The 24,820-nt window shown below is 41.0% G+C and overlaps 1 long non-coding RNA gene across 1 annotated transcript in view; it reads left to right on the plus strand.

Annotated features, from left to right (window-relative positions):
• The window catches only part of LOC136148080 (uncharacterized), a 36,548-nt gene extending 21,377 nt beyond the window's left edge, over positions 1 to 15,171 (plus strand). The window contains exon 3 of the long non-coding RNA XR_010659434.1: positions 15,070 to 15,171. This is a non-coding gene — a long non-coding RNA (uncharacterized lncRNA). The remainder of the gene's footprint in view (positions 1 to 15,069) is intronic.
• The last annotated feature ends 9,649 nt before the right edge of the window (positions 15,172 to 24,820 follow it).

Genomic DNA, 24,820 nt, shown 5'->3' on the forward strand with positions numbered 1-24,820 from the left:
TTACATGCATGGAAACGGGATTTTGCAGATTCAGTTAGGTCAAGGACATTTAGATGAGGAGATTATCATAGATTATCCAGGGAGAGTCAGTATACTCACAAGTGTCCTTACAAATGGAAGGAATCAGAAGAGAGTCAGAGGGAAGGATGACTGTGGAGGAAAGCTTGAAGTGATGTGGTGTAGTCAGTCAATCAGTTCAGTCGCTCAGTCGTGTCCGACTCTGCGACCGCATGAATCGCAGCACACCGAGCCTCCCTGTCCATCATCAACTCCTGGAGTTTACACAAACTCATGTCCATCGAGTCGATGACTCCATCCAGCCATTTCATCTTCTGTCGTCCCCTTCTCCCCCTGCCCCCAATCCCTCCCAGCATCAGGGTCTTTGCCAGTGAGTCAACTCTTCGCATGAGGTGGCCAAAGTATTGGACTTTCAGCTTCAGCATCAATCCTTCCAATGAGCACCCAGGACTGCTCTCCTTTAGGATGGACTGGTTGGATTTCCTTGCAGTCCAAGGGACTCTCAAGAGTCTTCTCCAACACCACAGCTCAAAAGCAGCAATTCTTCTGCTCTCAGCTTTCTTATAGTCCAACTCTCACCTCCATACATGACTACTGGAAAAAACATAGCCTTGACTAGACGGACCTTTGTTGGCAAAGTAATATCTCTGCTTTTTAATATGCTGTCTAGGTTGGTCATAACTTTCCTTCCAAGGAGTAAGTGTCTTTCAATTTCATGGCTGCAATCACCATCTGCAGTGAATTTGGAGCCCCCCAAAATAAAGTCTGTCACTGTTTCCACTGTTTCCCCATCTATTTCCCACGAAGTGCTGCGACCAGATGCCATGATCTCAGTTTTCTGAATGTTGAGCTTTAAGCCAACTTTTTCACTCTCCTCTTTCACTTTCATCAAGAGGCTCTTTAGTTCTTCACTTTCTGCCATAAGGGTGGTTTTATCTGCATATCTGACGTTATTGGTATTTCTCCCGGCAACGTTGATTCCAGCTTGTGCTTCTTCCAGCCCAGCGTTTCTCATGATGTACTCTGCATATAAGTTAAATAAGCAGGGTGACAATATACAGCCTTGAGATACTCCTTTTCCTATTTGGAACCAGTCTGTTGTTCCATGTCCAGTTCTAACTGTTGCTTCCTGACATGCATATAGGTTTCTCAAGAGGCAGGTCAGGTGGTCTGGTATTTCCATCTCTTTCAGAATTTTCCACAGTTTATTGTGATCCACACAGTCAAAGGCTTTGGCATAGTCAATAAAGCAGAAATAGATGTTTTTCTGGAACTCTCTTGCTTTTTCAGTGATCCAGCAGATGTTGGCAATTTGATCTCTGGTTCCTCTGCCTTTTCTAAAATCAGCTTGAACATCTGGAAGTTCACGGTTCATGTACTGCTGAAGCCTGGCTTGGAGAATTTTGAGCATAATGATGTGGTTTAAGAAGGGCTCAATTTTCTTTTGCTCATTTAAAGATGTAGAAAGGGGCCATGTGCCAAGGAATGTGGGCAGTCTCTAAAATCTGGAAAAGGCAAGGGAATGGATTACCCTCTATAGAGTCCAGAAAAAAAATGTAGTCTTTTGGACACTTCTGTTTAATCTCATAAGGGACTTTTGACTCCTGACCTTAAGAATTATAAGATATTAATTTTGCATTAGGCCACTAAGTTTGTAGGGATTTGTTATAGCAGCAATAGAAAACTATGCACATGAACCAGAGAATATTAGAATTATTACTATTGGTTTACATGCTACAAGCAGGTAAAATCATCTGTAGTTTAAAGTGAATTACAGAACTTTCAGATTGTTCCAAGAGAGAAAAAATGAAGAACTCTAAAAATTATTAGCTTTAATTAAAAAAAAAAAAGATATTCATGCAAGCCAAGTTTTGAAGCCAACTTAAATTTAGAAAGTTATGATTTTTTAAAAAATATTGAATAGTTGATTTATTATGTTATGTTAATTTCTCTTCTATATAGGAAAGTGGCTCAATTATCCAATATATTCTTTTTCATATTTTTTCCATTATAGCTTATTACAGGGTATTGGATATAGTTCCATGTGCTATATAGTAGGACACTGTTTATCCATCCTATATATACTAGCTTGCACCCACTAATTCCAATTAACTCTCAGTCTTTGGGAGTTTGACCCTCCCTTGGCCAACAGTTTGTTCTCTATATCTGTGTGTCTTTTCCGTTTTGTAGGTAAGTTCATTTGTGTCGTAGTTCAGATTCCACATCTAAGTGTTGTCATATGTATTTGTCTTTCTCTTTCTGACTTATTTTACTTAGTGTGATGATCTCTGGGCTCATCCATGTTGCTACAAATGGCATTATTTCATTTTGGATGGCTAAGTAAATACTCCATTGTATGTATTTGCCATACTTTCTTTATCCATTCATCTGTTGATAGACATTTAGGTTCTTTCCATGATTTGGCTATTGTAAACAGTGCCGCTATGGACATAGGGGAACATGGATCTTTTCAAATTACTGTTTTGTCTGGGTAAATGCCCAGAAGTGGGATTGCTGGATCATATGGTAATTTTATTTTTACTACTATTTTTATTTTTACTACTTTCTACAGTGTCTGCACCAATGTACATTCCCATCAACAGTATAGGAGGGCTCCCTTTTCTCCACTCTTTCTCGAGGGGTCTTCCTTGGTGGCTCAGATGGTAAAGAATCTGCCTGCAATGCGCGAGACCAGGGTTCAATCCCTGGGTCAGAAAGATCTCCTTGAGAAGGAAATGGCAACCCACTCCAGTATTTTGCCTTGAGAATTCCATGGACAGAGGAGCCTGGGGAGTTACAGTCCATGGGGTCACAAAGAGTTGGACAGGACTGAAGAACTCCTTATTGCCCAATTCAGACTTAAATTGAAGAAAGTAGGGAAAACCACTAGACCATTCAGGTAGGACCTAAATCAAATCCCTTACAATTATACAGTGGAAGTGAGAAATATATTTAAGGGGCTAGATCTGATAGACAGAGTGCCTGATGAACTATGGACAGAGGTTCATGACATTATACAGGAGACAGAGATCAAGACCATCACCAAGAAAAATGCAAAAAAGCAAAATGGGTGTCTGAGGAAGCCTTGCAAATAGCTGTGAAAAGAAGAGAAGTGAAAAGCGAAGAAGAAAAGGAAAGATATCCCCATGTGAATGCAGAGTTCCAAGAAAAGCAAGGAGAGATAAGAAAGCGTTCTTCAGTGATCAGTGCAAAGAAATAGAGGAAAACAAGAGAATGGGAAAGACTAGAGATCTCTTCAAGAAAATTAGAGATACCAAGGGAAATTTTCATGCAAAGATGGGTACAGTAAAGGACAGAAATGGTATATGTCTAACAGAAGCAGAAGATATTAAGAAGAGGTTGCAAGAATACACAGAAAAACTATACGAAAAAGATCTTCATGATGGAGATAATCATGATGGTGTGATCACTCACCTAGAGCCAGACATCCTGGAATGAGAAGTCAAGTGGGCCTTAGGAAGCATCTCTAAGAAAAAAGCTAGTGGATGTGATGGAATTCCAGTTGAGCTATTTCAAATCCTGAAAGATGATGCTGTGAAAGTGCTGCACTCGATATGCCAGCAGATTTGGAAAACTCAGCAGTGGCCACAGGACTGGAAATGTCAGTTTTCATTCCAATCCCTAAAAAAGGCAATCCCAAAGAATGCTCAGACTACCACACAATTGCACTCATCTCAAATGCTAGTAAAGTAATGTTTAAAATTCTCCAAGCCAGGCTTCAGCAATACATGAACTGTGAACTTCCAGATATTCAAGCTGGTTTTAGAAAAGGCAGAGGAACCAGAGATCAAATTGCCAATATCCACTGGCAAGAGAGTTCCAGAAAAACACCTATTTCTGATTTATTGACTATGCCAAACATTTGACTGTGTAGATCACAATAAACTGGAAAATTCTGAAGGAGTTGGGCATACCAGACCACCTGACCTGCCTCTTGAGAAACCTGTATGCAGGTCAAGAAGCAACAGCTAGAACTGGACATGGAACAACAGACTGGTTCCAAATAGGAAAAAGAGTATGTCAAGGCTGTATATTGTCACTCTGCTCATTCAGCTTATATGCAGAGTACATCATGAGAAACTCTAGGCTGGATGATGCACAAGCTGGAATCAAGATTGCCGGGAGAAATATCAATAACGTCAGATATGCAGATAACACCACCCTTATGGCAGAAAGTGAAGAACTAAAGAGCCTCTTGATGAAAGTGAAAGAGGAGAGTGAAAAAGTTGGCTTAAAGCTCAACATTCAGAAAATGAAGATCATGGCATCTGGTTTCATCACTTCATGGGAAATAGATGGGGAAACAGTGGAAACAGTGTCAGACTTTATTTTTGGGGCTTCAAAATCACTGCAGATAGTGACTGCAGCCATGAAATTAAAAGACGCTTACTCCTTGGAAAGAAAGTTATGACCAAACTAGAAAGCATTTAAAAAGCAGAGACATTACATTGCCAACAAAGGTCTGTCTCGTCAAGGCTATGGTTTTTCCAGTAGTCATGTATGGATGTGAGAGTTGGACTATAAAGAAAGCTGAGAGCAGAAGAATTGCTGCTTTTGAGCTGTGGTGTTAGATAAAGCTCTTGAGAGTCCCTTGGACTGCAAGGTGATCCAATAGGTCCATCCTAAAGGAAATCAGTCCTGAGTCTTCATTGGAAGGACTAATGTTGAAGCTGAAACTCCAGTACTTTGGCCACCTGATGTGAAGAGCTGACTCATTTGAAGACCCCGAAGTTGGGAAAGATGGAGGGCAGGAGGTGAAGGGCACGACAGAGTATGAGCTGGCTGAATGGCATCATCGACTCAATGGACTTGAGTTTGGGTGGACCTTGGGAGTTGGTGATGGACAGGGAGGCCTGGCGTGCTGCGGTTCGTGGGGTCACAGAGTCGGTCAGACATAACCGAGTGATTAAACTGAACTGAACTGTTGGGAAAAACCATACATTTGACTAGACGAACCTTTGTTGGCAAAGTAATGTCTCTGCTTTTTAATATGCTTATTAGGTTGGTCATAGCTTTTCTTCCAAGGAGTAAGCATCTTTTAATTTCATGGCTGCAGTCACCATCTGCAGTGAATTTGGAGCCCCCCAAAATAAAGTCTCTCACTGTATCCATTGTTTCCCCAACTATTTGCCATGAAGTGATGGGACCAGATGCCATGATCTTAGTTTTCTGAATGTTGAGTTTTACACCAACATTTTCACTCTCCTCTTACACTTTCATCAAGAGGCTCTTTAGTTCTTCTTCAATTTCTGCAATAAGTGTGGTGTCGTCTGCATATCTGAGGTTATTGATATTTCTCCCAGCAATCTTGATTCCAGCTTGTGCTTCATCCAGCTCAGTGTTTCTCATGATGTACTCTGCATATAAGTTCAATAAATAGAGTGACTATATATAGCCTCGATGTACTCCTTTCCCAATTTGGAGCCAGTCTTTTGTTCCATGTCCAGGTCTAACTGTTGCTCCCTGAGCTGCATAGAGACATCTCAGGAGGCAGGTCAGGTGGTCTGGTATTCCCATCTCTTTAAGAGTTTTCCACAGTTTGTTGTGATCCAAATAGTCAAAGGCTTTGGTGCAGTCAGTAAAGCAGAAATAGATGTTTTTCTGGAACTCCTGTTTTTTCAATGATTCAGCAGATATTGGCAATTTGATCCCTGGTTCCTGTTCCTTTTATAAATCCAGATGGAACATCTGGAAGTTCAAGGTTCATGTAGTGTTAAAGCCTGGCTTGGAGAATTTTGAACATTTCTTTGCTAGCATAGGAGCTGAGTGCAGTTGTGTGGTTGTCAGCATTTTGTGGGATTGGAATGAAAACTAACCTTTTCCTGTCCTGTGGCCACTGCTGAGTTTTCCAAATTTGCTGGCATACTGAGTGCAGCACTTTCACAGCATCATCTTTTAGGATTTGAAATAGCTCAACTGGAATTCCATCACCTCCACTAGCTTTGTTCATAATGACGCTTCCTAAGGCCCACTTCACATCACACCCCAGGATGTCTGGCCCTAGGTGAGTGATCACACCATTCTGATTATCTGGGTCATGGAGCTGTTTTTGTATAGCCCTTCTGGCTATTGTTGACACCTCTTATTAATATCTTCTGTGTCTGCAGGTCCATGGAATTTTTGTCCTTTATTTTGTCCATCTTTGCACAAAACACTCCCTTGGTAGCTCTCATTTTCTTGAAGAGACCTATAGTCTTTCCCATTCAATTGTTTTCCTCTATTTCTTTGCACTGATCACTGAAGAAGGCTTTCTTATCTCTCCTTGCTATTCTTTGGAACTCTGCATTCAAATGGGGATATCTTTCCTTTTCTCCTTTGCCTTTTGCATCTCTTCTTTTCACAGCCATTTGTAAGGCCTCCTCAGACAACCATTTTGCTTTTTGCATTTCTTTTCCTTGGGGAAGTACTTGATCCCTGCCTCCTGTACAATGTCAAGAACCTCCATCCATAGTTCTTCAGGTACTCTTGTCTATCAGATCTAATTCCTTGCATCTATTTCTCACTTCCAATGTATAATTTTAAGGGATTTGATTTAGGTCATACCTGAATGTTCTAGAGGTTTTCCCTACTTTCTTTAATTTAAGTCTGAATTTGGAATTAAGTAGTTCATGATCTGAGCCACAGTAAGCTGCGGGTCTTGTTTTTGCTAACAAGAGCTTCTTCATCTCTGGCTGCAAAGAATGTAATCAGTCTGATTTCAGTTTTGACCACCTGGTGATGTCCATGTGTAGACTCTCCTCTTGTCTTGTTGGAAGAGGGTGTTTGTTATGACCAGTGTGTTCGCTTGACAAAACTCCACTAGCCTGCTTCATTTTGTACACCCAAGCCGAACTTGTCTGTTACTCTAGATATCTCTTGACTTCCTACTTTTGCACTCCAGTCCCCTATAATTAAAAGGACATCTTTTTTGGGTATTAGTTCCTGAAAGTCTTGTAGGTTTTCATAGAATTGTTTAACTTCAACTTCTTCAGCATTACTGGTTGGGGCGTAGACTTGGATTACCATGATACTGAATGGTTTGCCTTGGAAAGGAACAAAATCATTTTGTTGTTTTTGAGATTACATCCAAGTCCTGCATTTTGGACTTTCTTGTTGACTGTGATGGCTACTCCATTTCTTCTAAGGGATTCTTGCCCACAGTAGTAGGTATAATTGTCATCTGAGTTAAATTACCCCATTCCAGTCTGTTTTAGTTCACTGATTCCTAAAATGTCAGTGTTCACTCTTGCCATCTCCTGTTTGACCACTTCCAATTTGCCTTGATTCGTGGACCTAACATTCCAGGTTCCTATGCAGCATTACCCTTCACAGCATCGGACTTGACTTCCATCATGAGTCACATTCGCAACTGGGTGTTGTTTTTGCTGTGGCTCCATCTCTTCATTCTTCTGGAGTTATTTCTCCACTGATCTCTAGTAGCATACTGGGCGTCTACCAACTTGGGGAGTTCATCTTTCAGTGTCCTATCTTTTTGCCTTTTCATACTGTTCATGGGGTTCTCAAGGCAAGAATACTGAAGTGGTTTGCTATTCTCTTCTCCAGTGGGCCACATTTTGTCAGAATTCTCCACCATGACCTGATTTTAAAGCAGCCAAAATCCTGCCATGGAATCCCCTATGTGAATTTAAATGGATATGAATTCTTTGTGTATATTTAGTTTCTTCAAATAAACTTAAGATTAAGTAACAACACACACAAAGTAGTTTTTCAACAAATAATTTGAGATTATATTTCTCTTTTGCATACATGTGTGCTCAGTCTAGTCCGACTCTTTGTGACCCCGTGGACTGTATCTCACCAGTCTCCTCTGTCTACGGGATTTTCCAGACAAGAATACTCAGGGGAATAATCATTCCTTTCTCCAGGGAATATTCCTGACCCAAGCATCGAATCTGCATCTCCTGAATCTCCTGCATTGGCAGGCAGATTTTTTACCACTCAGTCATCTGAGAAGCCCATATTTCCCTTTTGACTTATATATTCATTTTGATATACCAGAAGAGCTAGCATACTGCCTTTCTCAGAGTAGTAATTTAATAAATATACCTGAAAAAATGCTCACTATAAAATAATTACAACTTCTTTTTCTTTGTTAACAGATTGTCCTCCCCAATTCTAATATTGAAGTAATTCAAAAAAATTAAATGTTTTTTTTTTTTTATTAGTTGGAGGCTAATTACTTCAGAACATTTCAGTGGGTTTTGTCATACATTGATATGAATCAGCCATAGAGTTACACGTATTCCCCACCAACACTAAGCAGAATCATTAAATTATCTATTCTTAATTTGATGAGGACACATTTTAAAATAATAAGACTGCATTTTGATTTTAAAATACTTCATTCAATACTTGGAAAATTGGGATATAACTCAAGTACAATTTTGGATTCTTTCAAAACAAATTGTGACAAATTAAAATTCTTTAAGACCCTCCAAGACCCTTCCTACAGAGCATCAAATCAGTTTACATTTAATTTTAGGCATAGTAGAATGTCAACTAGAAATATTTATGCTTCAAAGTAGTTGGAAAAACAACATGCCAAAATATATCCCACATTTAGATTATTTGAAACACTGAGATGTTAAGAACCTGGAGCTCCACATTGGTGGGATGGTGGTCCATGTGAATTCTTCCAGTCAAGTAGTTTTGAAGAGAATAAATAAGGGAACTACTCATAGAATAATTTTACTGGAATAAAAGAATGTTTGAAGAGCTACATCCCCATCCCTTCTCTGTGTTTTTTGTCTACTAATGCTTAAAAACTAATCAAAGCAGGAAAATTACCATGTTCCTCTTCACTTTCTCTTCCTCGTTTAGAACCATTCAGTCTATTTCTCCTAAAATACAGGAAAGTCATCCTTTCATGTGATGGTCAGTTTCTTGAGGGGGGAAAAATGCTGTCTATGCCTGTCTTAAAGTTTAATGCTTCTCCTCTGATCTTTGATGCTCTGACTTTCTGCACAAGAAAGAGAGACAGATGGACATGGACACACACACAAGAAACAAAGTAGAAATGACTGAAGGGAGAAAGGAAGAAACTCAAGGGGAAAGCGGTGGCCACTACTGGTACAATACATTTTGAGGGATGTATCAACAAGGGCTGCACTGTAGTTGTGGCAGGAGACAGCAGACTGAGAACACACATAACTCTGTCCATGGGAAAGCATTTGGTCTGGATGGATTGCTTCAAGAATCTGGTGTCACAAAGAAAAATGACAATAACAACAAAGACGTGAGCTATGAAATTTCCATACGACAAGGGAAAATAAATACGATTCGAGATGAGTGTCTATAGCCAAGATTACAGCCAGTGTGCTGGCACTCATCTAGATGTGGCACGCAGACTACAAGTGGCAGAAATTTATTCTTTTCAGCTCTCAGAGTAACCAGGGAGAACCTGTCATATAGCTGGAACCCATGAGCACTCAAGTTTGCCCTGATTCAAATGTCCCTTTTCTATGTGTTTGAAGAACGATACCAGAAAAAAACAAAAGAAATGATAATAAAATTATTCACTATCCCTGTAGTAAATAAAATGGCATGATTTTCACGAAAAAGAAGGAAAAGACGATTAAGTATTTAATGTCTATATTTGTTAATGTTACCATCAATTCAAACATGAGGTTTCTGGATCAAGACAGATTGTTATTACTGATAGTAATACTTGTGTCAGTTCACTACACAACAATTTCTACCTTCTTCTGGGGTGATGCTATATGGACAAGCTGGTGTGTTTGGGTGTCACATAACAGGAGAGAAGCCATGAAATTAAGAATCAGGGATTCAATACACATGCTGTCCAGTTAACATCCTTCCTTCCTGAGAAGAGAAATGATTCTCCCTTATGCAAACAAATTCTCCCAGGGTAGAGAAAAGGAAGTTCCCTTGTGGGAAGTAAGTAGTGGTCTCTAGACGAACTGTAAGTCAAGTGTCTCCAGGTTTATATATCCTGGTATACACCCAAGGTTCCAGGTTTCCTTCCCTTTTGGAATGTAAATATATAGTTTGGGGAGGTAAAGTTCTCTTTATGGAAAGCACAATCACAGAAAACTTACCAAACTGATTACATGAATCACAGTCTTGTCTAAATCAATGAAACTATTAGCCATGCAGTGTAGGGCACCCAAGATGGACGGGTCATGGTGAAGAATTCTGACAAAACGTGGTCCACTGAAGGAACGGAAAGCCACTTGAGGATTGTTGCATTGAGAACCCCATGAGCAATATGAAAAGCCAAAACTATGACACTGAAAGATAAACTCCCCATTTTGCTCGGCGCTCAATATGCTACTGGAGAAGAGCGGAGTAATAGCCCCAGCAGGAATAAAGAGGATGAGCCAAAGTGGAAACAGCCAGGTGTGGATGTGTCTGGTGGTGAAAGTAAATTCTGATGCTGTAAAGAACAATATTGCAATAGAAACCTGGAATGTGAGGTCCACACATTCAGGTAAATTGGAAGTGGTCAAACAGGAGATGGCAAGAGTGAACATTGAAATTTTAGGATTCAGTAAACGAAAATGGGCCGGAATGGGTGAAATTAACTCAGATGACCATTGTATCTAGTACTGTGGGCAAGACTCCCTTAGTAGAAATGGAGTAGCCCTCACAGTCAACAAAAGAGTCCAAAATGCAGGACTTGGAGGTGATCTAAAAAATGACAGAATGACCTTTGTTTGTTTCCAATGCAAACCATTCAATATCACAGTAATCCAAGTCTGTGCCCCAACCACTCATGCCAAAGAAGCTGAAGTTGAACAGTTCTATGAAGACCTACAAGACTTTCTAGAACTAACACCAAAAAAAAAAAAGAAAAAAAAAAAAAGATATCCTTTTCATCACAGGGAACTGAAATACAAAAGTAGGAAGTCAAGAGATACCTGGAGTAACAGGCAAGTTTGGCTTAGAGTACAAAATGAACCAGGCTAACAAAGTTTTGTCAAGAGAATGTACTGGTCATAACAAACACCCTCTTCCAACCACACAAGAGATGAATCTATATGTGGAGGTCACCAGATGGTCAATACCGAAATCCAATTGATTATATTCTTTCCATCCAAAGATGGAGAAGCTCTATACAGTCAGCAAAAATAAGACAAGGAGCTGACTGTGGCTCAGACCATGAACTCCTTATTGCCAAATTCAGACTGAAATTGAAGAAAGTAGGAAAACCACTAGAGCATTCAGGTATGACCTAAATCAAATCCCTTATAATTATACAGTAAAAGTGACAAATAAATTTAAGGGATTAGATCTGAGAGAGAGAGTGCCTGAAGAACTATGAACAGAAGTTCGTAAGACTATATAGGAGGTGGAACTATATCCAAGAAAAGAAATGCAAAAAGACAAAATGGTTGTCTGGGGTGGCCTTACAAATAGCTGAGAAAAGAAGAGAAGTGAAAGGCAAAGGAGAAAATGAAAGATATCCTCAGGTGAATGCAGATTTCCTCAGAACAGCGAGGAGAGATAAGAAAGCCTTCCTCAGTGTTCAGTGCAAAGAAATAGAGGAAAACCATTGAATGGGAAAGACTATGGATCTCTTCATGAAAATTAAAGATACCAAGGGAATATTTCATGCAAAGAGGAGAACAATAAAGGACAGAAACGGTATGGATCTAACAGAAGCAGAAGATATTAAGAGTAGATGGCAAGAATATACAGAAGAACTACACAAAAGAGATCTTAATGACCCAGATAATCACCATGGTGTGATCACTCACCTAGAGCCAGACATCCTGGAGTGTGAAGTCAAGTGGGCCTGAGGAAGAATCACTACAAACCAGGCTACTGGAGGTGATGGAATTCCAGCTGATCTATTTCAAATCCTAAAAGATGAGGCTGTTCAAGTGCTCAACTCAATATGCCAGCAAATTTGGAAAACTCAGCAGTGGCCACAGGACTGGAAAAGGTCAATTTTCATTCCATCCCAAAGAAAGCAATCCCCAAGATGTTCAAACTACCACACAATTGCACTTAATTCACATGCCAGCAAAATGATGTTCAAAATTCTCCAAGCTAGGCTTCAACAATACATGAATCCAAAACTTCCAGATATTTTAGCTGTATTTAGAAAAGGCAGAGGAACCAGACATCAAAATGCCAACATCCACTGAATCATAGACAAAGCAAGAGAATTCCAGATAACCATCTACTTCTGCTTCATTGACTATGCACATGCTTTCAGTTGTGGATCACAACAACCTGGACCATGTTTTAAGAGACAGGAATACCAAACCACCTTACATGCCTCCTGAGAAATCTGTATGTAGGTCAAGAAGCAAGATACAACCAGACATGGAACAATGGACTGGTTGCAAATTTAGAAAGGAGTACATCAAGACTGTAGATTGTCACTCTGGTTATTTAACTTATATGCACAGTACATCATGTGAAATGTCAGGCGGCTGGATGAAGTACAAGCTGGAATCAAGATTGCCAGGAGAAATATCAATAACCTCAGATATGCTGATGACACTACCATTATGGCAGAAAGCAAAGAGGAGCTAAAGAGCCTCTTGATGAAGGTGAAAGAGGAAAGTGAAAAAAACTGGCTTAAAACTCAACATTCAAAATAAATGGATTTAAAAAAAAAAAACCTCAACATTCAAAAAAACGAAGATCATAGCATCCAGTCCTATCACTTCATGCAAGTAGATGGGGAAACAATGGAAACAGTGACAGACTTTCTTTTCTTGGGCCCCAAAATCACTGCAGATGGTACTGCAGCCATGAAATTAAAAGACGCTTGCTCCTTGGAAGAAAAGCCATGACCAACCTAGATGGTCTATTAAAAAGCAGAAGCACTACTTTGCGGACGAAAGTCTGTCTCGTCAAAGCTGTGATTTTTCCCCTAGTCATGTTTGGATGTGAGAGTTGGACAATAAAGAAGGCTGAGTGTCAAAGATGTGATGCTTTTGAACTTTGGTGTTCGAGAAGACTCTTGAGAGTCATTTGGACAGCAAAGATATCCAACCAATCAGTCCTAAAGGAAATCAGTCCTGAATATTCATTGGAAGGTCTGGTACTGAAGCTGAAGCTATAGTACTTTGGCCACCTGATGTGAAGAGCTGACTCACTGGAAAAGACCCTGATGCTGGGAAAGCTGAAGGCAGGAGGAGCAGGTGACAACAGAGGATGAGAGGGCTGGATGACATCATTGACTCAATGGACCTGAGTTTGAGCAAGTTCTGGGAGATGGTGAAGGACAGGGAAGGCTGACTTGTTACTGTCTGAGAGGTCACAAAGCATTGGACACAACTCATTGATGAACAACAAAAGCTTTCTAGATTTCTCACTAGAATGCCTGAAAGAAGTATGTATGGACAGGTTTATAAGACTATATAGGAGGTGGTGATCAAAACTACATATTGTCACACATCTTTAACTTCCATGGCTTGCTTATTAACTCTTGTTCCATTAATTCCTTGCTTAGAGGGCCCTAACCTTGCAGAAACATGAAAATATTTACTTGTTGGCAAAGAAAGAGAAAGAAAAAACTGAGGTAAAAAGATGGCAGAATACAATAAAAAGGGGGGGTGTTTACAACAAGTAATCAAATTCTAGGAACTAACATAAATGTTAGTCTGAGCAAGACAACCTATAGAACTCATTCAAAACTGCATGAATCAAGGTAGACCTGTGGGATTAAATATGAGAAGGCAGCTAAAATAATACAAAAGATGTAAGTAATGAGCTGAGGCACTGTGAAGAGAGCCCCGAGGAACATGAACTTGTATGAGAAGAAGACCATTGCAAGGATCCCAAGAGAGAATATCCATAGGACTAGAATAAAATCAAAGGAATCTGTAGTGTTACAAAAAGTAGAAAATTTTAAGATGAGCAGAACTGTCAAATATTCTTTTAAGCAATTTAACAGAGGCAAAATATTGCTACGAAGTATAATAGATAAGAAGATATTGGCTAGAGATGTTCGTAGGAACACAAAATGTGTTCAAGCTCTTTGAGGAATGATTGGATGGCACTGATGGGGTGATACAAATTTAATTTTGGAAAGTTATTAAGAGACAGGAAAGAGTAAATAAATAACTGGAAAAAGAAACTGTGTTATGCTGACATGTTTGAAACTTCATAAATGTTGTTAACTATATAATTCATAGAGTAAGGGTCCTGAGAAGGGCTGGAGATGGCATAGGCAGAAGCTATCAATGGACAGGCAGAAGAGTCCTTCTTTAATAATATAAAAAGAGGAAATGTCAGGCAGATATGTTCTTAGGTTCCAGGACAGAAATTTGAGAGACTTATCTTCTGATGCTTTGATTTTCTCCATGAATTAGAAGGTGGGTGATGAGGGACAAAATGGAATCATAATAAGAGTGGGTAACTACTTCAGCAGATGCTATAGGGAATTGAAGAGTGAAGAGTAAAGATACAAGGACACTTGGCTAGGCAGCGATAAATTTTGAAACCATTGTGTGATTGTTTTTTTAAGCATCACTCAGAAACCCAGCAATGGGAATAAAGAAGATAAAATGTTGAGTGTTCAGGATTGGTGTGTCTCAGTGTGTCTGTGACAGATGGACAATGGGTAAACAGACATAAGGATATCGGCAAGAAAAAAGATTGACATTACAAATTTTCATGAGGCAATTTTGTTCCCCAGAGGACATCTGATAATCTTGGAGACATTATTGATTGTCATAAGAATAGGCTATGGGTGAAATAGCAGTTATTTTAAATTATAGCTCTGATATAAACTTTAGTACAAGGAACTAGTGGTCACTGTTGGCAGAATTGCCAGAAGCCCAACTTTAGGCTTGCCCTGACATTCAAAAGGAATTCCTTAGCTAAAATAGATCTAGGACCTTCCAAAATTGGTCTAGAAGTTCAGTAAGGAAGAAATAAACATGAACACACTTATCAATATGATTTTCCCACCCTCTGCGGGGCTCCCTTCTGGCTTCACTCTTTGTAGAAAGACTTGTACTTTTACAGAACTGTGGAGCTTTTGATGAATTTCTTCACCACCAAGGATCATGACTTTTTTTTTTGGTTTTTTTTTTTTTTTTTCAGATTAAAAGCTCATCGATCATTTCTGTTGGATGAACCTCTCTGGTATACCATCTGAAGGGTATTAGGGAAAAAAATGTCATATTCCTCTAAAGACTGAAAAAGAAACATAATATTACTGATTCAACATGTTAGCTGTTTCGAAGGCAGAATTAAAGGAACATAATTTCAGCAGCTTCCTCTTTTCCTCTAATCCCAGAGTTCATTGTTATTTTATACACTGAGGCACTTTGGAACCTCTCAGATGCTTTTAATCCGGCACTTCCTAGTTGGCAATTACTACTTCATCCTCGGTCTTTATGCTCTCAAGAATTTGAGCTCATAAAACAACATTGTTCTTATAATTGTGGAAAAACCACAGGAAAAGAAAAATTCCCTGTCTTGATCAAGCCCCACTTGTGAACATTGATATATTTATTATACTTATTATACTTTAACATGTTTTAAATTTAAGGTGGAATTGCACTCTCTTTTTGAAAAAGGGGGAGAAATCAAGAAATCATTCTCACTGAACTACACTGGGAACATACATTAAGGGGTGTAAAAAAATTAAAGCGACTCCCCATGTTGCAAAATGAAGTTTAAAAGGCGTCTGAACTAAAGCTAACATCGCATGCGGCCAATGCCCTGGCAGAATGGAGGGATGCTAACTATGCCTGCCTGCAGTGTCACAGGAGCCAATTCATGGGAGAAGAATGATGGGACTTAATTAAAGGTGGATGATGTCACTTGAAACAACTTTTGGACTGAGGTTAGGTCAGGGTTAAGTTAAATTCTATGAGGAGTCCCTCTATGCCATGTCAGTGGACAGTTCAAACAAAGTTGATAGAAGGGAGGTAAAAGCCAAGAAGTTAAAAGTCGCACAGTAAAATAAGTATCAATGTGTAAAAAAAATGATGACAGTTTAAAGCATTTTGAATGCTGAAAATGTTTAAGCAGGAGCATCAGAAACAGGCTTACAAAAGCTGTTAGACCCCAGTAAGGGTGGAGCTTTTATAAGATATATCCAATGAATCCTGGCTCTTTGAAAAGGGCTCCATTTCAAATGAGTCACTTACATACTTTCCCCTGCACATCAAGAGCACCATCTTAAAAGGACCAAGGAACACTAGAGAAATCTCGTGGATAGTACACATTTTAATAGCATGTTAAGATTATGTAGGCAGGGTACACGGTTGAGAAATGTGAATTTGATCTACATAAGTAAATGATCTTTGTAAAATAATTTTAAGGAAGAAAAATTTACTCTTGGTACTATGAATTTTGCCTAAAATGTTTGACAAACAAGATATATCAATGTAATAGTCAAGAAATATGTATTGATTTCCCCATTGATAGACATTAATATAATGTCTGGAAATGTTTTAGAAAATGTAAAGATGAAATGGACATGACCATATCTTTAACAAGTAAGAGAAACAGGTATTAAACAAATGGTAACACTTAATTTAGGTAGGCATAGATATAAGAAGTCTATAACAGGTATAATCAATGTCATGAGGAATGATAGGTATAATCAATGTCATGAGGAAAAATGATAGATATGATCAACATCATGAGGAAAAATTATGGCCTCCTTCACCTAGGAATAGTAACAATTATATGATAGGTATAATCAATGTTGTGAGGGAAAAAAAAACAACAACCAGTATCCTTCACCTAATTTAGAATTATAAACATGGATTATAAGCCTACCCCAGTAAGACTGGTGCATCTAACCACATGAACCAGGTCTAATCACATGGTTCCTCTAACCACGTGGACCACACCCTTGTCTAACTTAATGAAACTATAGACCGTGCCAAGTAGGATCACCCAAGATGGACGAGTCATGGTGAAGAGGTCTGACAGAATGTGGTCCACTGGAGAAGAGAATGGCAAACCACATCAGTATTCTTGTCTTGAGAACCCCATGAACAGAATGAAAAGGCAAAAAATATGGCGCTGAAAGACGAACTCCCCATTCGGTAGGTGTCCGATATGCTACTGGAGATCAGTGGAGAAATAACTCCAGAAAGAATGAAGAGACAGAGCCAAAGCAAAAACAATAGCCAGTTGTGGTTGTGACTGGTGATGAAAGAAAGGTCTGGTGCTGTAAGAGCAATATTGCATAGGAACCTGGAATGTTAGGTCCATGAATCAAGAAAAATTGGAAGTGACCAAGCAGGAGATGGCAAGAGTGAACGTCGACATTTTAGGAATCAGCAAATTAAAATGGACTGGAATGGGTGAATGTCACTCAGATGATCATTATAACTGCTACTGTGAGCAAGGATCCCTTAGAAGAAATGTAGTAGCCATCATAGTCAACAAAAGAGTCTGAAATGCAGTACTTGGATGCAATCTCATAAAAAAACAGAATGGCCTCTGTTGGTTTCCAAGGCAAACCATTCAATATCACGGTAATCCAAGTCTATGCCCCAAACCGTAATGCTGAAGAAACTGAACTTGAAGAGTTTCTTCAGCAGAAGAACAGAAGAAACTTGAACGCTTCTATGAAGACCTACAAGACCTTCCAGGACTAACACCCAGAAGGATGTCCTTTTCATTATAGGGGACTGGAATGCAAAAGCAGCAAGTCAAGAAACACCTGGAATAACAGACAAACTTGGCCTTGGAGTACAGAATGAAGCAGGGCAAAGGCTAATAGAGTTCTGCCAAGAGAATGCACTGGTCATAGAAAACACCCTCTTCCAAAAACATAAGAGAAGACTTTACAAATGGACATCACCAGGTGGTCAACATTGAAATCAGACTGATTATATTCTTTGCAGCCAAAGATAGAGAAGCTCTATACAGTCAGCAAGAACAAGACCGGGAGCTGACTGTGGCTCAGATGATGAACTCCTTATTGCCAAATTCAGGCTGAAATTGAATAAAGTACAGAAAACGACTAGACCATTCAAGTATGACCTAAATCAAATCCCTAATGATTATACAGTGGAAGTGAGAAATAGATTTAACGGACTAGATCTGATAGACGAGGGCCTGTGTTTCTCCACTTCCCCCTCCAGCCTGTGACCCTGGTGCTTCTTTTCATCACAGCCCCCACTGAATGCTCAGGGCACAGCTGGTAAGTGAATAGATCAGAGGCTCCATTCCTCCACTGAGAAGCTCGGATGCTAGTAGGAGGAGGTATAGGCCAGGTCAGGGGCAGGGGAATGTGTAGGAGTGCAAGGGCCACTCTCCTCGCCCCCGCACTGGACACATGACCCCTTTGATGGGAACCTCTCATACTGCACACCCAGCAGGGAAAGCACAGCACAGACCCTACCTCTGAGAGACTTCAGGACACCAGCATTCCGTGGGCCCCAGGAGGGAATGTGAGAGGATCCACAGGAAGCAGGGGCTTTGAGAGGGACCTTGAAGAGGACCCTCAGCCTCCTCTTGTCCACTTCAGCCGGGGGGTGTCTCATTCGCTTCTCAGGACTCCTCACCACAGCCAGTGCAGATGTCCTGACCTTGATTCCATACGAGGTCCAACAAGGTGGTCTTTGCCTCAGTCCAGGAGAAATGACGCATGTTTCTGTCACCGTTGCCACCCCAAGGTCCACCCCTCCCCTGACCCCACTGCCTATGCTCCCTTCCTCTGACGTATGTCAGTGTGTACTTGTGTGCACACGCAGAGAATCTGCTCCACATTGCCAAAATATCCTGGGGTCTCAGGACCTCTAGTTCCCACGGCAAACTACGTGGCAGGGAGACAGCGCTAGCCTAGGAGATCCTAACTCTCCCTTCATCTCAAGACTCTGCCCCTGCCGAGGCTGATTAGTAGTAACACACACACACACACACACACACACACACACACACTAAATAAAACTTCACAGGCTAAAACGTATTGACTGAAAATTTATAGAAGCAATAGATAAGTTTGGTACCTATTATCTGACTCAGTTGACCAAGTAGAAATTATTATTCTTAAATCTTACAAAGACAGAATCTATAGTCATGAAATGATGATTAGGATAAGAAAACTTGACATTTATTTTTTTAAACAACTGATATCAAGTCCAACACTCTAAGGAAATGTAAAGTCAGGATTTTCCAGCCAGGAGTCCTGGGGCTGACAAACGCCCCTCCCCGCCCCCACTGGGCCTGGAGCGAGTGCGCAGGCGCGAGAGGCTGCAGGTGCGAGTGCGCAGGCGCGAGCGGCCACAGGCGAGTGGGCGGAGGCACAGGGACGCCAGAGCTCCCGGACCGCTCCTGAGGGGAGGGAAGGTGGAGACTGGGTCGGTCCCCACTGCGAAAGGCCCCGGACCGGGGAGCAGCGCAGACACGAGTAAGTGCAGCTCTATCCGCAGCCCCTCACCGCGCGCCCCCGCCTGCCCAACGGCCAGCGGCCCCCGACTCCTCCAGCCTCGCGGAGCGCGAGCCTCGCTGGGTCCTCGGGTCCGGGGTCGCCGCCACCGGCCGCAGGGTGAGGACCCCGGGCCGGGGCCCAAGACGGTCGTGGAACTGTGGGCGCCCCGCGCGCTCGCAGCCCTCCCTAACTCGGCGCCCCTCGACCGCGGGGGGCGGCCTCTGGGTCTGTGGGCGCCGCCTGGACCCGGTCGCCGCGGGCTCGCGGGTTCGGGAAGGGGAGGTGCCTCCGAGGAGCCCGAAGTCGGGGCCGCGGGGTGCGCGTCGGGCGCGTTGGGTCCGCGGGTGTGAAGAGGTCTCTGCTCCCGGATGCGCGCCGGTGATGGGGGCGCCCAGCTCGGGATCCTGTTCGCTGGCCGCCAACAGCGGGTGTTCAGGTGGGACTCCGTGCTCTTTGCTAAAGCCTTCTGGAGGATAGGCTACAAAAGGTTATTAACGTTCACTTTCAGCGTTTTCAGGCTTTATTGACGGTCACTGACTCTAAGAGCGCGTCTTGGAGGGCAGTTTGTGACATACTAACATCTAAGCAAAGTTTGAAATAAAACTATTCCCGCCTTTGTATGTTTTGGGGTATGGTGAAGAGTTTTTCTTGATTCCGTTAGGCTTTTCAAGCCTAACGACTTTTGGTGACTTTTGGCGGAGCTGCACTGCTCTTAAATGGTGACAGTATTGTCGCTAAGTCATGTCCCAACTCTTGGGACACCGTGGACTGACTGTAGCCCTTCAGGCTCCTCTGTCCGTGGAATTCTCCAGGCAGGAATACTTGAGTGCGTTGCCGTTTGCTTCTCCAGGAGATCTTCCCAACCCAGGAATCGAAGCCGAGTCTCTGGCATTGTAGGCAGATTCTTTAGCAACTGAGCTACTAGGGAAGCTCCTAAGTTAAATGAGCATTTAAAAAATACTTCTTTGAGCAGTTACCATAGACGCTCAAATATTTGAGAATTTTAGTTATAGTAATGGGCGTGGTTTCTTTGGTTTTTTGTTTGGTTTTGGGTCTTTGGTTATTTTTTGTTGTTGGTTGGCTGGTTTTGGGATTTTTGGATTTCTTTGGGTCGGGGTAGAGTTTGCATCAGGAGGAGATGGTATCCAAATCAGGAGAAATGTTTATTTCATGGTGTTCTGGTATGCAGTGTTGCAGTTTAAAGTATCTAATCCTGGTTAAATCTCAGATTGGCTCCAGCAAATGGATATTTTTATTGAGAATAGTTTGGGTTTTGTTCTGTGGGTTTTTTATGTGCTTTTCTTTTTTAGTACAATCTGCTTATTTAGCATGCTTCAAATCATAATAGATTGTAGTTAACACTGGTGGTTGATGCAAGGAACAATGCTTTGTAACACAGAGATGGGTTGTCTTTTTCTACAGAAATTTGTTCTTGAGTCAGTAAATTTCCACGTAAAACTCTCAGGAGTGACTTTTGCTATAGCACTTTGGTCTCTGTAATGAGGAATAAAGCATATCATTTCACTGTTGAAGATAATGGCATATACTATAAAGATAGGCATCGGGTACATAAAAGGAATTCGAGCCTTGAGTTTGGTGAATTAGTGTCCTCAATGAAACGGCTTGTCTCTTCGAAGAGAAGGAGAGCGATAACCACATGGTGATGACCAGGGTTCTTTCCCTACCTTGAACACCAAGAGGAACGGGAGGAGACAGAGTGATTTTCAGAAGAACTGACGTTCATTTATCAACCACGTACCCTCGTTCCTTGCTGTTTCTTAATTCCCAGAGAAATTAAAAAACGTGGTTCCTAACCAGGATATTTGAATGGGAAAGGTCCTTTCAGTTCCCAGGCAGGTAACTGAATCCGTTGTATAAGCGTTCATCTGCCTGTACCTTGGAAGTAACACTGAGAAAATCGTCTTCTCTAATGGATGAAGTGGGCAGAATAGGAGGGTGGTGGAGCTTTTTGGGGCAAGTTTTCCAAAAGTTGGAGCAAAAGTAAATCAGTCTCTTCAAAGGAACAGACTCATTAGATACCAGCATTTGGGCCTTAAGGTCTTTTGCAACATCATGTAGCTTGTTAGTAAAAATACTCCAGACCAGAGAAAAATCCACGTGGTCAAATGCTTATTGGATGAAAAGTAATGAAAGAAAAAGAACATGCTGAAGATTTTTAATATCTGGTATTTGACCCAGATCAGTTGACTGAGTACAAATAAAGGTCAGTCAAGAAATCTTCCAGAGAGAGAATTTAGTCATTCAGCTGTGATGTGGACAAGAAACCTGCTATTTATTTGTTAAAAATTAATCCCAACTAAAATACTTTGTGAATTAGCAATAAATATGGATAAACTGCAAGTAGTTTACTATGCTGTGTTTTCAAAGCAGGATCAAGGAATTAAAAGTTACTGAAGTTTTCTCTGGAAAGTACTTTCTCAACATTATTTTTCAAATATTGTAATTCTGATTGCAGTGTGTATGAATCTCAGAGTAAAATCTGTTGAGGAATTGATATTCTCTGAGGTCAAATGACTGATTCAGAAGAGCAGGGTTAAATTGGAGGGTAAAAGTGTCAATAACACAAATTGATGTCTGTCATTTTAAATGTACTAGATTGAGGGCCATTTAAGTGGATCGTATAATTAGCATAATTGTGCGTATAATGGTTTATGCTAAATTACCACACAACTCCCCAAATTTCAGCAGCACAGCACTATGGTTCCCACATCACAGCCCTGGGTGGGTATTCACTTTGGGGAGACTGCACTCCTTCAGATGGTCATTCAGGAACCCAGACTCCTCCCATCCTATACCGTCTCCCTTCCCTTAGACCTCATCCCCATCTGCATCCATCAGCAGAAGGGGTCAAGAATATGGAGAAATGCATATGGAAGTTTCTGATGAGCCAGCTCTGGAAGGATCCAGGTCAGTTTCTCTGCTGCTGTTTTGGCCACAGTCCATTTCTGTGGCCACAAGAGAGACTGGGGATTCTTCCAACTGTTCTCCCCAGGAAGGGAGAACAATTAAAGTTGTCAGCAACCGTGAGTCATTCATTTCGATTTAATTCGTTTTCAAATCTTTATTGGCTGTTTGCCATACACCAAGCGCTGTGCAGAGTGTGACCTGAGAATTGGTTGAGCAGCATCTTGATCTTGGAGGAGTTGTGAATCCTCAGGAGAGAAGACAGAGTATGAAGTGCCTGCCATCCTAGGAGAAAGGGATTAAGAGAACCTGCTTTGAAAGTTCAGGGAATGATTCTAGATTTGAAAGCTGCCTGGAAATGATTGATTTGGATTCCACTTTCAGAGATGAACAAGATATGATTGTGAAAGAAGCTGGCATCAGGAGCCGTAGAAACAGGTCCTGCGATACAGGGTATCATAAAGAATATCATGTCGTCATTGTTCAGTTGCTAAGTTGTGTCGGTCTCTTTGCGACTCCATGGAACTAAGAAGAGATATATCATTTTACAGCTAAAGCAGCTGAAGCCTAGAGTAGGAAGGTGACCATCCAGGTCAGGTAAAGGGGTTGAAGATCAGGTTTCAAGCTGAGAAAGAGTCCACGGGGACTCAGTCTGAGCAGTTCAAACACTGAAAGGAGACCACTAATGTTCTGGGAAGGCTGGCATCTGGCCTCAGTGTGGGATTTGAGACAGAGAGTGGGCCCAGGGGGAACTGAGCCTCCGCAGTGGGCAGAGGAGGCCACCCCATCTCCGAAAAGTGCCACTGACCTCAGAGTGGGTGGAATGAGCAGTGAATTCTAGTCCACCTGAGAAAGCAGTCCAATCTGAATAACTCTGAGTTTAGGTTTATCTTACATACTTCTTAAGAAAGAACTTGGACAAGGCCAAGTCAAGTGCAGCCTCTTGAATTCCACACCCAGTATTCATTGGTGGAAGTGCTTAAACCCTCCAAGTGATTCCAGTATTTTAATTTTACTCAGTATTTAATTCCAAAGTTCTCTGTGCGATACAGTGGGTTCTTATTGTTTATTTTATATATAATATGCCTTGCGTGATTCACGCTGGTCAGACTACATGATTATGTTCACTTCTGATATAATCTTTTTAGGTACAGCCTTAAAGTCTTTGATAAGATATTTTAAAATAATTTTAGCATGTGTGTGTTCTATGATTACTTAATGAGCAAATAACTGGAATCAAAAAGAGTGTGAATGTCTTTAATGTGAGGACAGGTGAAGTGAAGCAGTCTGGAAGAGGGAACCAATAAAAAGGGATCTTGGTAAATAAATAAAGACATCGTTTAGAAATGGAGAGGTATTTGGAAGGAAATTAGTGCCTGACACCATACTCTGCTCTTTGCATGTTTAGGAGCTAGTTTCTGATGTTATTTTCACCACAGATCTCCCTGTGGTGAATTGTATTTGACCTCCACACTGTTTATCTCCTGGACACATTGTGAAATTTTGAGAAGAAGCAGGTATTAGAATTTGTCTTGAGAGCAGCTATAAACATTTCCTGGAACCCCTCTAGGGTAGAAGAAAAAGGAAAGGAAAATGGAAACAAGGGATAAAGACAGCTAATAATGTTGGAGATACCACTGGGATTTGTGGTCTCTTTTTGAAATGGCTTCCCTGGTGGTTGAGACAGGAAAGAATCCACCTGCAATGCAGAAGTCCTGGGTTCGATCCCTGGGTTGGAAAGATCCCCTGGAGAAGGGAACGACTACCCACTCCAATATTCTGGCCTGGAGAATTCCATGGACAGAGGAGCCTGGTGGGCTACAGTCCATGGGGTCACAAAGAGTCGGACACAACGGAGCACTTTCAATTCACTTTTTGAAACTAAATAGAAGAAGTCAGAACGTGACTGTTTCTTGATCATGGTTTGTTTTCATTTTTGTCTTTTTTTTCTTACTCCTTCATCAGTTATTCCAGTTGATAGAACATTATGTCATCTTCAGTTTCAGTGTGAGTGCTTGTCTTGCTTCCATTTGTATTATTCATGCAAACGTTGATTGAACTGATGACCCCAAGTCATCAAGGAAACATTAAATACACTGATGAATACATTTCTTAATTTTAGAAAAAATTAATGAGTGAAGGTTAAAATACTCTTCTTAAATTTGTCATTTAAAAAATTCTCATATGCATACCTCATTGCCTAATACTGCCAGAAAAATGAGGAATTCCTATGTGTTAATGAGCCTGTATATTTTTTACAGGTATGACTATTACCGAGTGTAACAGCCCAGTTTGCTGGCCATGTCCTGTCTCCAGGAAAGTGGTAGCTGCTGTTGTTTCAGGTAGTCCCTTGGGTACCAGAGGTGAGTTTATGAAGCTATACGACCTTTTACACTTATTTAAAAAAATTGAAGTGTCGTTGATTTACAGTGTTGTATGTCAGCTGTACAGGTAAGTAATTCAGTTGTGTGTGTGTGTGTGTGTGTGTGTGTGTGTGTGTATTCTTTTCCATTACCGTTTATTACA

Source organism: Muntiacus reevesi, chromosome 16 (genome assembly GCF_963930625.1).
Source record: "Muntiacus reevesi chromosome 16, mMunRee1.1, whole genome shotgun sequence".
Classification (NCBI taxonomy): Eukaryota; Metazoa; Chordata; class Mammalia; order Artiodactyla; family Cervidae; genus Muntiacus; species Muntiacus reevesi.